We start from the raw sequence: 13,080 nt of genomic DNA on the forward strand, positions 1-13,080 counted from the left end.
CAGCAGTTCAGATCGCTGGGAATTTGTGTAGAGAGTAAACAAGTAGTTCTCTCTCCAAACTGAAGTTTTCTTTTTGGCAATCTTTCTAAACAGATCCTGGTGCTGTTGCATATTACAGTTGGTGGACGGCTCTCCCTCTGGGAGGAAAGTTAGCTGGAAGCTGGTTTGTTCTATATCAGCTCATCTCACAGCCATAATGCACTACAGACAGGCTGCTTAAAAAATGGGTGGGGAACGAGGGTGGTGGGTGTAGTTAAGTCATTATACAGAGCAGCAGATAGGAAGAAAGAGGGGATATCATCTGATGTGGGCTGTTCCCTGGTGAGTAAGCAGCACCTCCTGAGGATAGTATCCCCTTCCTTCCCACCCCTTTTAAAATTCTTTGAAGAAAAGACCTGCCCAATAACATCTGCTTGGCCATGCTAACAATATTATGGTATAGGCAGTTTATTATCACTGTAAATTGGCTTGTTGACAAGCTTAATCTACTCTTAGTTATTTATTTAAATATTCTTATCGCTTCTCGGCCTTTTGGCTAAGATCAAGTGTAGTATCGACGTGCTGTACTTGGTCGAAGTCATTAGGTTACATTTTAGCATCATTTGAAGCAATTTTTAGAAACAGCATCTCAGCCTTTTGGCTAGGATGCAAATGAGATCAAGCCTTGGAGGAGGAGTTATGCCTACTCCAATCAGCTTGGGTCAGGTAGATCAAGGACAAGACAGGAGGTGAGAGCCCTGTCTTGTCAGCTTGGATTGGGAATGTCCCAACTTGTTGGGACTCTGAATTGGATTTAATTGGACTGAATTGGAATAAAACAAAAAAAAACAGGTTGTCGATTTCGCTCCTCGGCCTTTTGGCTAAAATTAAAGTAGCATCGACATGTCGTGCTTGGTTGAAGTCATTACATTTCAGCTTCATTTGAAGCAATTTTTAAAAGTGACACCTCGGCCTTTTGGCTGAGATGCAAATGAGATTAAGCCTTGGAGGAGTACCTATGCCTACTCCAATCAGCTTACACCATGTAGATCAAGCACAGGACAGGAGGTGAGAGCCCTGTCTTGCCAGCTTGGATCAGGAATGTCTCCAACTTGTGGAGACTCTGAATTGGACTTGATTCAATTGAATTGGATTAAAAAAAAGGAGGTTGCCTATTTCAGTGCCCACCTATCATGGAGGTAAGCTCGGGGGCAATGGGAAGGCAGCTTGCCCCCACCACCCCACCTGTCAAAAACATGCTAGGAGGGAACAGATAAAATCCAGGCCCAGGTCTCTGAGAATAGAGCAGAAAATGTTACTGTATGTTTTTACATTTGGAGAGGACAAAACACTGCCGATAAGAGTGAGGGCTTTTGGATTGGACAACATTGTTTGTTGCTGTTGAAGTGATGACGGAGTCCACCAGACCATTTAAAGAATTGAGAGAAAGGAGTACCCTTGGGATTCTGTGCCATCTGATGTAAGGGACCAAGGGTTCATAGACACGCACCTTGTCTTGGGCTTCACATGGAATATGGTTCTGATGAATATGACTCAAGAACCAAATTGATTGGATGCAAAGTGAAAACTCCCGCAAACAGAAGTTGAGTTACAAAGACTGAGATTGCACACTATCCCATATTAGTATCAGAACTAATGCTTGTAACTATGGGAGGTAATCTTTATTATGTTAACTATTTAAAGCAAGATTTACCTTTGTGAAATATCTTTCACTTGTTGATCAATGTTTGATCTATGTTAATTGGTTTGTTACAGTGAATGTTTTAAAAGTGAAATCTTGTCCAGCAGTTTTCTTTCTGTTGACATTGTGTCAGTTCCTTTTATTTTTAAGACGTTCTCAGTCTCTACAGAGATTGGGACATGTTTCAGATGCTAATTTTCCAGATGGATCTCCCAGTGCAAGTAATATTTCTTCGAGTGAGAACAGGAAATGTTGCCATTTAGCTTGGGAAACTAAGGAAACAAAGAGCAGAATTCCCTAGCCTCACACACCCCACTGCTGCTGCCAGTGAGAACAGAGAATTTGGTGCTGAGCCAAATCTCTATCACAGCAGCAGGACTGGAGAATCCCAGCTGCAGACAAGGCCTGAGAATTCGGCCAAAAAGTACTTTAGTCGCTGAACCGTATGCTCTTGTGGAGACTGTGTGTATGGGATATATTTAACAAATCTTTTCAGTGATATTCTGTACAGTGGGCATGTGATATAGCCATTGAATTTATGTGGATAATTTTTCACTGTGAGATAATGGACATTCTCCAAAAAATTTTAGTGAGAACAGTTATGGATTGAGCTTGCTTCTTGAAACAAATGCCAGAAAGAAAGAATCTTTAAAACGAAATGCGTGGATGAAAACCATTGACTGTCCATTTTACAGATGGGAAATGCATGGACTAAAAATTATTAGGGGCCCTAGAAGAGGGACATTCATATTCGGAATCCGTGAATAAAGATCACTAAAAATGATGCAATTAGGTTAAAAAAAAGACTGATTATTACTAGAGAGCTAAAATATAAAGAGGAAGAAGATTTACGTCAGCCATATAAACTCTACTTACAGCACATCTATCAAAATACAAAATGTTAGCTTAATTAATTCTAAATTTGAAAATGTTGGATTTTTTTTATGCCAAGCATATTGCAAGGAGGAATTTCTGAAGTGCATACGGAATGGTTTTCTGGAGCAATACCTTGAGGAACCAACAAGGGAGCAGGCCAGCTTAGACCGAGTATTGTGCAATGAAAAAGGATTAGTTGGCAATCTAGTTGTGAGAGAACCCGTGTGGATGAGTAACCATTATATGGTAGAATTCTTTGTCAAGGTGAATAATGATATAATTGATTCTGAGACCAAGGTCCCGAATCTCGATAAAGATAACTATGATGGTATGAGATATGATGGACTGGGAAACCTTACTGAAAGGGACGACAGTGGGCAGGTAATGGCAGTCATTTCAAGAGCGAAAAGGAGAACTCCAGAAGTTGTTTATTCCCATTTGGCACAAGGATGGCAAGGGAATTGTGGCCAAACCATGACTTATAAGGGAAATTAGACATAGTATCAGATTCAAGGAGAAAGCATACAAATTGGCAAGAAAAAGCAACAGGCTGAGAGTTGGGAGTAGTGTAAAATTCCGCATGGGGGACCAAGGGATTGATTAAGAAGGGAAAAATAGAGTATGAAAGTAAGATAGGGAGGAGCATAAAAACTGACAGTAAAAGTTTCTATAGATATGTAAAGAGAAAAAGATTGACAAAAACAATATAGGCCCCTTACAGGAATGGGAGAATTCATAATGGGGAATAAAGAAATGGCTGAGGAAATAAATTTGTACCTTGCTTCAGTCTTCACAAAAGAAGACATGAATAATGTACTAGAAGTGCTGGAAGAAACATGTTTTAGTGAGGAGCTGAAGGAAATCAGCATTAGTAGAACAAAAGAAATAGGAGCAGGAGTAGGCCATCTAGCCCCTCGAGCCTGCCCCGCCATTCAATAAGATCATGGCTGATCTGATAGTGGTTCAGTTCCACTTTCCCGCTTTCTCCCCATAACCCTTAATTCCCTTGTCTATCAGAAACCTATCTACCTGTGACTTAAACACATTTAACAAGGTAGCCTCCATTGCTTCAATGGGCAGAGAATTCCAAAGATTCACTACCCTTTGGGAGAAGAAGTTCCTCCTCAACTCTGTTCTAAATTGACTCCCCCTTATTTTGAGGCTGTGCCCTCTAGTTCTTGTTTCCATTCTAAGTGGAAATAATCTCTCTGCTTCTACCCTGTGTAGCCCCTTCATTATCTTATATGTCTCTATAAGATCTCCCCTCAGCCTTCTAAACTCCAATGAGTACAGGCCCAATCTACTCAATCTCTCCTCATAATCTAACCCCCTCATCTCCAGAATCAACCTGGTGAACCTTCTCTGCCCTCCCTCCAAAGTTAATATATCCTTTCTTAAATAAGGGGACCAAAATTGCACACAGTACTCTACGTGCAGCCTCATCCGTTCCTTGTACAATTGCAGCAAGATCTCCCTGCTTTTATATTCCATCCCCCTCCTTGCCTTTTTGATCTCCTGCTGCACCTGCAAATTGAGTTTTTGTGAAGCGTGCACAAGGACCGCAGGTCCCTCTGCATGGTAGCATGTTGTAATTTTTCATCATTTAAGTAATAGTCCATTTTACTATTATTCCTTCCAAAGTGGATAACATCACACTTGCCAACGTTAAACTCCATCTGCTAGATCCTTGTCCACTCACTCAGCCTATCCAAATCTCTCTGCAGACTTTCTGTGTCCTTCATGCAATTTACTTTCCCACTCATCTTTGTGTCATCTGCAAACTTTGTTACCCTACACTTGGTCTCCTCCTCCAGGTCACCTATGTATATGGTAAACAGTTCAAGCTCCAGCACTGATCCCTGCGGCAGTGTGATTTGGACAGGCTGAGTGTGTGGGCATGTGTATGGCAGATGCAGTATATTGTGGATAAATGTGTGGTTATCCACTTTGGTAGCAATAATAAGAAGACAGATTATTACTTGAATGGGTGTAAGTTGAGAGAGGTGAATACTCAACGAGTCGTTGGTGTCCTCATGCATCCTCATGCACCAGTTGCTGAAGGTAAGTGCGGTAGGTATAGCAGGCAGTAAAGAAGGCAAATGGCATGTTGGTCTTATAATGAGAGGATTTGAATGTAGGGATAGGGATGTTTTGCTGCCATTGTATTGGGCGTTGGTGAGGCCACACCTGGAGTAATGTCTGCACTTTTGATGTCCTTAACTAAGGAAGGTTGTCCTTGCTATAGATGGAGTACAGCGAAGGTTTACCAGGCTGATTCCTAGAATGGCAGGATTGTCATATGAGGAGAGACTCAGTCAGTAAGGATTATATTCATGGAGTTTAGAAGAGTGAGAGGGGATCTCATAGAAACTCTTAAAATATTAACAAGGTTCGACAGAGTAGATTCAGAAAGAATGGGAGAGCTTCTCCTAAAAATGCTGAATTGGCAGGAAAATTGTTTTAAATCCCGACTGTTTTGTCTGTTCAGCTTCTCACCTGAATCTCTGCAGTCTGCACACTGCAGAGGTCCCCATCCTGAATATAATTAAAAACCCAGGGGACCTGGGCTGGAGTTTGACACTTCTGGAACTCTGCACATGCGCAGTGGTCCCAATCTGTCAAACTCCCCATTTGCTGGCCAGTTCAATCGCTGGCCAGCCCAGGACACCCACAGTACTGCCCCTCCAGCGAACCCTCCCGCCACCTCCATGACTCGATTGTGGCCCCCACAACAATTCCCGAACCAGCTCTGACCCTCCTTCACCCTGGAGCGCCTCGATGCACAGCCAACCCCCCCACTAGTGGCGATCCCCTAACCTCTCTCACCCTGGCAGACTCCCCCCCACCGCCACCCCCCCCCCGGGTCAGGCCAGCACTGGAGGCAAACCCTCACCTCCCCCCCAACCAACACCACCCCCCACCGCCCCCACCCCCCCCCCCCCCCCCCCCCCACTGCCGCCACCAGGCAGACCACCCCATCCCCTCCAGTCTGCCCCAATCGCTGCCCTCCTTCCATCCAAGACTGATCCTGTCTGCAGAGTGGCAGTGGGACTGCCACCTTCACCCATTACCCCTGGGGCCCACCCACAATAGGCCCTGCCTCTTGGAACTGCCCGATACCTGAAGGGCAGTGCCAAGCTGCCCCCTGGGCCAGGGCATTTTGCCCCTTGGGCACTACCAGGGTGCCCATGCCCAGAGGGCACCATCTCTCCACTGCCCGACCCTTGGAGCACCCCGATTACCCCTGCTTCATTCCAATGGGGCCTCCTCCTAGTTCCTCGAATGAACCCTGCCAGAATGAAGTACTCCTGGCGGGATGGGAGCTTCAATCAGGACCTGAAAGTTCCCAATAATTAACTGATAAACATGTTTAAAATACATTTTTAAAAGATTTAAATTACTTACCTGCTTTCCAGCATGATCTGACTGGTGACTGCTGGCTCGGGGAGATGTGCTTGCATTCCCGGTGCATGCACAAATCCCAGTACAAGGTCAGCGGTGCGCATCTCCCACCTTAACCCGTCAGAAAAGCTGCGGGTTGTGATGGGAGAATCTCAGCCAATGTTCCCAATGGTGGGGGAATCTAGAACTAGGGGTCATAGTTTCAGAATAAGGGATAAACCTTTTAGAAATGAAGTGAGGGGAAATTTCTTCACCCAGGGGAAGTTGGAGTAACTCACCACATTCGGAGAACTAGTGGGAGACTCTGCTGGAGTGAAGGGGGGCAATCAGGGCCCCTTAGGAGGTTGGGCGGTGGGAGTGGTGCTCCCTGGACATGGGCACCCTAGCAATGCCAGTCTATGCCCCTTGGCACTGACCAAGGGGCAAAGTGCCCATGTCTGGGGCACTTTGGTACTGCCCACCAGGCATTTGGTAGTGCCAAGAGGGTGGGGTCTATTGTGGGTGGGGTCTAGGGGGTAATTGATGGGGGTGGGAGGGTCCCGTTGCCAGTCTGCATGGGAATCGGTTGGGACTGGAAGGAAGCCAATGATTGAGGTCTGTTGGGGGTGTCTGTCTCCTGGAGGGTGGTCTGACCCCAGGGAAGTAGCTGGGGGGTTGTGGTTCTGCTGGAGTGACGGGGATAGGGGAAATTGCCGCTGCTGAGGGCATGGTGGGCTGGACATTGGGGCGCTCCAGGAGGGGCGGGGTCGGGTCTGGCTCAGGAATGGTCGTGGGGGCCACGATCGGATGGGGGGGGGGTGGGGAGCTGGAGGGGCAGCACTGAGAGGGTCCCGGGCACACCAGCGATTGAGCTGGCCAGCAAACGGGGAGACGGCCAGATTGGGACCACTGCTCATGCACAGAGTTTTGGAACTGTCAGACTCTGGTGTAAATCGGCCCCTCCCTGCCTGGGTTTATAATGAGATCCACGATTGTAATCCCTGCAGTGCACAGAGTGGGGAGATTCAAGTGTGAAGCTGAACTGAGGAAACAGTTGTGATCTAGACCAACTTTCTCACCAATTCAGCACTTTTGGAAGTATGTTTCTATGAGATTTGGAGCCAAGGCAGGTTATTAGTGTTACTGAGGTTGGTAGTTAAGTTCAGAAACCCTTACCTGATGCCTGCTAATGCCGTACCTTGTATTCCGGTCCTTATTTATTCCCAGTGCATTGTGGCTGTGAAACAATTGCATGCAAACTGTAGCACCACTGGACCTCATTTATATTTTATCATAAACTAATTTAAGACTTGGCAGGATAATTACTTGGCATTGCCACTGGATTAGTTAAGCTCTGGGGCCCAGGGTTCAAATCCCTCCATAGCTGCTGATGAAATTTGATGTCAATCAATCAAAATCTGGAATTAAAAGTGTAATGATGACCGTGAAACCATTGTTGATTGTTACAAGGATCCACCTGATTCACTAATGCCATTTAGGGAAGGAAATCTACTGCACATACCTTTAATTTGATTTGATTTATTATTGTCACATACATTAGTATACAGCGAAAAGTATTATTTCTTGCATGATATACAGTCAAAGCATACCGTATATAGGGAAGGAAAGGAGAGAGTGCAAGATGAACTCTCACAGTCATAGTTAGAGTGTAGAGACAGACCAACTTAATGCGAGAGTCTGATCAAAAGTCTGATGGCAGCACAGAGGAAGCTGTTCGAGTCGGTTGGTACGAGACCTCAGACTTTAGTATCTTTTTCTCAATGGAAGAATGTGGAAGAGAGAATGTCCGGCGCACACGGGGTCCTTGATTATGCTGACTGCTTTCCCAAAGCAGTGGGAAATGTAGACAGTGTCAATGGATGGGAGGCTGGTTTGAGTGATAGCCTGTGCTTCGTTCATGACACTTTGTAGTTTATTGCGGTCTAAGACAGAGCAAGAGGCATACCAAACTGTGATACAACCAGAAAGAATGTTTTCTATGGTGCGTCTATAGACGTTGGTGAGAGTTGTAGCAGACATGCTAAATTTCCTTAGTCTCCTGAGAATGTAGAGGCATTGGTGAGCTCTCTTAATTATAATGTCCCAATGGAGGGACCAGGACAGGTTGTTGATGATCTGGGCACCTCGAAATTTGAAGCTCTCAACCATTTCTACTTCGCTCCCATTGATGTAGACAGGGACATGTCCTCCACTACGCTTCCAGGAGTCGATGACTATCTCTTTTGTTTTGTTGACATTAAGGGAAAGATTATTTTCATCGCACCAGTTCATCAGATTCTCTATCTCTTTCCTGTACTGTGTCTTATCATTGTTTGAAATCCAACAGTGGTGTCATCAGCAAACTTGAACATTAAGTTTGAGGGGAATGTGTCCACACAGTCAGAGGTGTGTAAGGAGTATAGTAAGGGGGCTGAGGACACAGCCTTGTGGTGCACTGGTATTGACGATGGTCATGGAGGAGATGTTGTTGCCTATCCTCACTGACTGCGGTCTGTGGGATAGGAAGTCTAGGATCCAGTCGCAGAGGGAGGAGGCCACGGAGTTTGGAGGTGAGAATAATGATGTTAAAGGCTGAGCTGTAGTCTATGAATAGGAGTCTGACAAAGATGTCTTTGTAATCTAGGTGTTCCAGGGTTGAGTGTGGCCAAGGAGATGATGACTGCTATGGACCTGTTGTGGAGATAAGTGAACTATAATGGATTCAGGCAGTCTTGGAGGCAGGAATTCAGTTTTGCCATGACTGAACTTTTGAAGGACTTCATAATGATGGATGTCAGAGCCATCAGACGATAGTCATTAAGGCACGCTGCCCGGCTTTCCTTTGGCACTGGGATGAAGGATCTGGTGGATGGGGAAGGTAGGGCAGGCACTCTGAAACATAGGATGAGTCTGCAAGGCTCAACAGACAGCACCTCTATGTTTGGGAATCGGGAACACTGAACTGTGGGGGGAGGAGAGAGAATCAGAGACACGTTAGTCACCACATGATGTGCAATTAACAGCTTATTGCGCTCTTAACATAAATGATTACCAAACCCTGACTAATGCTGACCTTCACCCGTGCCCTCTTGTGAACTACAACTTTCTAACCTTGTGCTGTCTACTGCTTCTTCTAGGTTCTACATCAGGATGCAGATCGGAGGTGGAGGTGTCCAGCTGTAATGCATGCCCCGTTGTCTGTGATGCCATTGGCGAACCTCCCTGGGTGCCCAGGACCTGGAGGGCCTCAGCTGACTTGTGGATGGCATCTCTTTCGGTGCTGCCCTATTCACCTCGCTGGCCCTGAGATGCCCCATTGTGTGAAAGGGGGGAAATCGGAAGGCCTCTGGGAGTCTGGGATCTCCGGGGTGAAAACTTCCAGCGTGGGCTCAAGCCCTTCCTCCTCCCTTGGGGTACCCAGAGGCCCCGGGGCACTCTATGGGATGCCAGGATAGCTGGAATGAGTTCCAAAAACAACAACATCACCTGGTTCTGCCAGTCCTGGAGGCCTAGATGCGTTTGCCCCATAATGTGTCATCCATCAGCCCTGGCCTCTGAGACTCGGCCAAGTTCTGGCCCCTCTCCACTACAACATTCTGTGAGCAAGCCAGGCTCTGGAGCCCCTCAGCAGTAGCCCTCTGAACCTAGGCTTAGATGTCAAGGTTCATAGCCACTGCCTGCTGTGTATCCAGGATGCCAGTGAGAGTCCCAGCCATGGCCAGCAGTGTCTCCCACATGCCTCTGACACTCATGGCAATCAAATGCTGTGCCACCTGGATAAGGACATAAGAACATAAGAAATAGGAGCAGGAGTAGGCCATCTAGCCCCTCGAGCCTGCCCCGCCATTCAATAAGATCATGGCTGATCTGTCGTGTCTCAGTTCCACCTTCCCGCCTTCTCCCCTTAACCCTTAATCCCCTTGCCTATCAAAAACCCATCAACCCGCGTCTTAAACCCACCGGAAACACACTCACCTGTGGCCCATAGTGTCTCCAGGATGGCCTGGACCCTGTCACCCATGAGGACAGACCCTGAGCCAGACTTTCCACTGAGATTGCCTGGGTCTTATGCTGTCGGCACCACCCTCTGCACCAGGACACTATTTGACTCCCCTAAACAGCCTTGCAGTTGCAGCATGGTTGTAAGACAGCCCTTCCACAACTCCCTGGATTTCCAGATGCATCTTCCCCAGCCTTGGGAGGAACAAACTCAGAGGCCCAGCAGCTGGCTTGGGGACAGCTGAATCCTGGCCTCCGGCAGACCTCCCTGTGCCCGAGCCCTCGGATGTGCCCCGCCTCCAGCTAATGTGCATCAGCGGCTGTGGTGTGCTCACCAGATCGTGACCCAGAAGCCTTAACACTGAAGGTACCCACTGTGGTGCTTGTCTCTGTGTTGGTGGGTTGTGTGGTACATACCGGTGAAACTTTGGTGGCGCTGTCCTCGGAGGATTCCTCAGCGCCTCCCATGGAGGTGTCATCCAGGGGGTCGTGGGCAGTTTGCTCCAGAACAGTGGGGGCGGCAGCAGCACCTGAAGGGCCCGGTTCCTCTGGGTCCAGATTGTAAAAAAGAACATGCATTAGGAGGAGGGAGGCAAAACATTCCATGCCACATTGCACTTAGAGGAGGACCGAGGTTGAGGTTCTGCTCATTTGCATGCTGTATGCTGACCTGGCTATTGGTGACCATTCAGGATGGCCCATCACCCCCTGCCAGCTCCATGGCACACTCCTCCATGCTACTGAGCTGCCACATGCCAGGCACACCACCACCAGTCTGTGTCGTTTCCCGTGAGTTGTGGATGTTTTTTCCTGTGGGAACATAAGGTGGATAATAAGCATTAACATATTGCAGAGCATGGTGCACAATGTGTGCCTGTGTCTCAGGCGCTGTGCTGACGGTTTCAGGGAAAGCGGTTACCACTGAAGGGTGCTTGTTGAGAGGTGAGGGGAAGGGGTTAGATTCTGTTCCTGGGGGAAGGGTCACTTGTTGCATTCCTTTCAGGTGTCTAAGTAGGGTTGGAGATCCATGCCAAGCATGGGTTCCAAGTGGGACGCTCACTTGCCCTTGCTGCTCGAAGAAGGTCATACATTTTTTTTGTGACACTGCCTGTCAGAGCACGGTGTCAGGCTCCTGGCGTTCACCACTTCTGCCACCTCCTCCCACAATGCCGTGGCAGATGCACCCCTTGGGTTAGGGCCCTGGCCATGGAACAGATGAACACGCTTCTCCTCCGCGGCATCTAGCAGGTGCTCCTGGTCTGTCTCCGAAAATCTGGGAGCCAGTTTCTGTGCAGACATCTTTGTGGTGTGACTGGCTGTGTGTCCATTCCTGCAGCTTATATACAATCCTGGTTTATTAGGGGAGACATGATGTGGAGATGCCGACGTTGGACTGGGGTAAACACAGTAAGAAGTCTCACAACACCAGGTTAAAGCCCAACAAGTTTATTTGATAGTAAACCCACAAGCTTTCAGGGTTTGTCCTTTCGTCAGGTGAGTGTGGGTGTGGGGGTGGGGGCAGGAGAGGCAGTGATGAAGCCAGCGATGTCTCTGTGGGGGGTTGTGGGAGCCAGCAATGAGGCTAGTGATGCGGTGGGAGGCGGGGAGAGGGGTGGGGGGAGGGGCGGTTTGTGGGAGCCTGTGATGTAGGGTGGTGGGGAGGGGGGTTTGTGGGAGCCTGTGATGTAGGGTGGTGGGGAGGGGCGGTTTGTGGGAGCCTGTGATGTAGGGTGGTGGGGACGGGGGTTTGTGTGGGCCAGTGATGTAGGGTGGTGGGGAGGGGGGTTTGTGTGGGCCAGTGATGAGGCCGGGGATGTGTGTGGGATTTTGATGGCACTGATTTGGATGTTGGGAGGTCTTTTCCGCAATATCCCGGCGATGTGCGCATGCGCAGTTTCCCACTCCATCCTGCCAATTTCAGGCTCTTTGGCCCCGTCCCCCCGAACGTTTAATGAGATTCATGACTGGGCCCTCTGTATTGCACAGAGTGCGGAGATTCAGGTGAGAAGCTGAACTGTCAGAACTAGTGTGATCTGGACCAGTTTTGCCGCGAATTCGGCAGTTTTGGGAGAATCCCAGCCCTTGACATATACATCCAAAGATCCTGGAAATTAGCAGGATAGGTAGATGATGTAGTCAATAAGGCATTATGGGATGTTTTCCTTTATTAGCCAAGGCCATAGAATTTGAGAGCAGTAATGTTTAATTGTTTGCAGCTTTAGTTAGGCCAGAGTGAAAGCAAGCTATAATAAACACATTACAGCAAAGATATGATTACATTAGGAGCGGTACAGAAGAACTATAGAAGAATATTGCCAGGAATGGAAAATATTGGCTCTAGGGAAAGTTGAATGGGCTGGAGTTGTTTTCTGGGGAACAGAAGAGGCTAAAAGGAGATTTAATTGAGTTCCGAGGAGAGGTCAATAAGCAGTGAGGCGTGGATTTAAAGTAAGTAGTAGAACATTAAGAGGTGAGTTGGGGACGAATTATTTCACTCACTGCCTAAATGGATGTGTACAGCAGAAACCTCTTTTTGCATTTAAAGAAAATTTGGGGTATTGACTTGAAGTGTCATAATCTAAAAGGCTAATAGATTAAGAGCTGGAGAGTGGGAGTTAGCTCAATGGCTCTTTTTTCAGACAGCACAGGCACAATGGGCCGAATGGCCTCTTTCTGTCCTGTAAATGTATATGATTGTATAAGTTATGCAAAGCAGCACTTGCAATATTTTGCAAAATATCTCTTTAGGAAGTGAAGAAGCAGGACTAGAGGAACAGCAGGTCAGAGGTGTAATGAAAGGATGAAGAGCTGGAACTCTCTCTTTGAACCATTCCAAATCCCCAAGCCCAGAGTCCAAAGTGTGGGAAGACATTGTAAAGCAATTGAACAAAATCTCTCCCAAAAAAGAAGTTGGCAGGATGTCAAGGAGTCTGCTCAGCAAAAGCTTTCTGAACAACTGCCAGGTTCACAGAGGTAGAGAAACAGGACCTCACATGTTGATATTTAAGATTTCAGAAAAGAAGAAAGCAGCAAAACTCCCACCAGCTGTTTGAGATAAATGATTGTATTAATTTCATATTTCAGAGACTTAACAAAAATCTGGACTTTGCATTATTTGAAACTGCCGAGCTGGAGGCTCATAT

General features: G+C 47.3%; 1 non-coding gene across 1 annotated transcript; it reads left to right on the forward strand.

Moving 5' to 3' along the window:
- Positions 1 to 515: 515 nt before the first annotated feature.
- On the forward strand, positions 516 to 714 carry LOC145351406 (U2 spliceosomal RNA). The gene has a single exon (XR_013888395.1). It is a non-coding gene; the product is annotated as a U2 spliceosomal RNA (small nuclear RNA).
- The last annotated feature ends 12,366 nt before the right edge of the window (positions 715 to 13,080 follow it).

The sequence above is a fragment of the Carcharhinus amblyrhynchos genome, chromosome 1, assembly GCF_965287045.1.
Source record: "Carcharhinus amblyrhynchos chromosome 1, sCarAmb.v2.hapA, whole genome shotgun sequence".
In the NCBI taxonomy this organism is placed as follows: Eukaryota; Metazoa; Chordata; class Chondrichthyes; order Carcharhiniformes; family Carcharhinidae; genus Carcharhinus; species Carcharhinus amblyrhynchos.